At 41.0% G+C, this 2,771-nt stretch overlaps 1 non-coding gene across 1 annotated transcript; it reads right to left on the reverse strand.

Annotated features, from left to right (window-relative positions):
* Positions 1-2,499: 2,499 nt before the first annotated feature.
* On the reverse strand, positions 2,500-2,571 carry TRNAP-UGG (transfer RNA proline (anticodon UGG)). Its single transcript has one exon. It is a non-coding gene; the product is annotated as a tRNA-Pro (tRNA).
* Between the last annotated feature and the right edge of the window lie 200 nt (positions 2,572-2,771).

A 2,771-nucleotide genomic window follows, 5' to 3' on the forward strand; every position in this document is an offset into this window, starting at 1 on the left:
ATCATGGTCTCGATCCTCCAACTTGCGCTCGACCTCAGCCATCCTTCTTCTAAGGCGATTTTGCCTAACTCCATTCCCGCCTGACTCAGGTCTTCCTTTCGGGATCCTCCCTCTTGGCCGGGATCTTCTTGCATTTTGGAAGGCTCTCAGTAGCCTTCCCGTCTGAGTGTTACGTCTTGGTCCTTGCTCGACTCCAATTTGATGGATAAAATTAAGCAATACTCCCTGCATCTCGAGCATGCCTTTTCTAATTTCGTCCACATCCGCCACAGTAGCGTGGCCCTAGGGACCTTTGGACGTTCCTTCCCCATTCGGGTCTTCCAGAACTAGGTTGTCCTAAAGAGGGTCCTAATCTGCTCGGATTGAGGGGTCGACCCCATCTTCTAGAAGTGTTTGATCATCCCCGGTGGTTTCCTGTCGGGTACGACCATTCACTCATCTCACCATGAATTTGAAAACTTGTCTTTCCCACAGACGGTGCCAAACTGATGCGTCTCAGTTAAACTCCTGGATCCGACTGAGCCTCCTCTCATATCCGGGACGATGAGTCCTGCAAGAAAGGTTAGATGCGGGCTGACTTGTATGCCGGGTAGCCGCCACCAATGGCTAAGTTAGACGATGAATAGAGTGAGGTCTCGTGCAAAAGCTACACAAGATTATACTCAGAATGTATTGGATGCTTACCGGAGAGGTATCTCCCCTATCTTATACCATTAATGTTACCTTATATGCATTTGGTAAGTCTATCCGACGGGGGCTATCATATCTCCTGAGATCGCGCCTTCCTGTTATTAATCCCGTGCAATCAAGGATGGAGTTGACTTTCTTAATAGAGAAAGGTTGCCATATTAGTTCGAGCGTTCATCGTGCCTTGATCAATCCAGTCGGTTATTATCCCGATTGAATGTGAAGCCCTAACCGGGTATCACCTGATGGGCTAGGAAACCCGTGCCAAGAGTTGACTGACCGGATGTGGAGCCCCTACCAGGTCTGATCCGGTTGGGTATGAAACTTCCGTATCAGATGCCTTTTGGGAGAAGACAATAGAAACTCATGGAGTTCGTTGGTGGTGACTTAAACCAAATTACACTATTGAAATCTACACTACAGGCTAAAAACTAAAGATAAAAGAAAGAAAGAACATTGTTGTTTGATAGATTTGTTGTGTGTTCTTTCAAGTACAACATGATGGCTATTTATAAATTACAAACACTAACCACCCATGGGCAAGTACTACCTGCAACTAGCCTAGAATAAGAATTCAAATAGCTGGAAAAAAAAAAAAAAAAAAAGCAAACAACAACAACAATTGATAATGGACTTTAATTGCTACCTTCTTCCCCGGTCTTGTAGAAGGTGCTCTTGCCCATGAAGAAAGATTGTAAAAGGGTGCTCTTGCCCATAACAAAGATTGTAAGAGTTTGATTCTCTATCCACCATATTGAAAGAGAATCATTAGTAGAAATCTCTCTTGAAGCCAAGAGAGGAGTGGACGTAGACTTGTAAAGTTGAACCACTATAAATTCTTGTGTTGTGGTTGTTTGTTATTTTTTAATTTCATTTGAATTTTTAATTTTCCTGAATTTGCAATCAAACCGAAGAATTGAGAAATTCCACTAGTTGCAACCTAATCACCCCCCCCTCTGGTTGCACAAACACTTACTAAACTTGCACCCTAAGTAACACCATTTGTGCAATTGTTTATGTTATGTTTCATTAATCACTTCTCTTGTCACCTTTTGCTTTTACCCATTCAATTCTTTGGAAGTCATTGGATTATATTCCTCATTTGAGATTTTCCTCCCTTCTGCCACTCTACAAAGAGTAATTAGGACCAATCTAGTCACTCTTTTATGTTCCAATTGAACACTTCAATTGGAACAATATGCTTTTCAAAGGAGAGCATTATTCTTTTTACCAAATGTATGCTAATCCAATGACGACCTTATAGTAAGAACAATAGATCCTTCTCAATCAGTCACTTTGCCCCTTATTCTTCAAGAATTAGAAAGAACATTTTTGAGTTATTTATTGACAAATAGTCATGTTGTATTAATGCAAACTTTCGATCGAATCCCACCCCAATGGGAGCAATAGAATCCACTTTCTAAAATATTTCAGTAGAAGAATGGTAAGGCACACTGAGTTCGTGATTTATTGATTTGGTCTTTGAGATGCCTAGTTTTCTGAGATTGAGACTAGCATGCTGCTGGGAGATCAATGAACAATGAGACTTATCCTACACTGAGCAAAGGCAGTTTCTGCAGCATTGGGGGATAGAGAGACATGGTAATTCGAATCCTCCAAATCACAGGCATGGGGGACTTTGATACTTGATTCGAATGGCTTTTCCTAAAGAGATTTTTTTTGGAGCAAAACTTCAATCTTGGAAGAAGGAAGGTTTGACACCTGCTCCTATTCTCATCAATAGGTAGGGGTTGTGGATGCACAAAACGAAGACGAAGTAAATTTACAAGTTGAAAAAATTAACATTTAAGTGGGGCATTCCGAGAATCGAACTCGGGACCTCTCGCACCCAAAGCGAGAATCATACCACTAGACCAAATGCCCTAAGTTGTAAGTTACATGTTCTTATAAAGAAGAAACCCAAACAAGTGGATAAATTGGAAGGGAAAAACACGTTAGGGGTTTAGTTGTTATTTTAAAACATCAACAACCAACAAGCTAATAACTATTAGGAATACTCTAAGGGCCTGTTTGGTTACATGAGTCTGGAGATTTCAAATATCTAGAGATTTCAAATCTATAGA

This window comes from Hakea prostrata, chromosome 4 (genome assembly GCF_041222555.1).
Source record: "Hakea prostrata isolate BN-2017 chromosome 4, UWA_Hpros_2, whole genome shotgun sequence".
In the NCBI taxonomy this organism is placed as follows: domain Eukaryota; kingdom Viridiplantae; phylum Streptophyta; class Magnoliopsida; order Proteales; family Proteaceae; genus Hakea; species Hakea prostrata.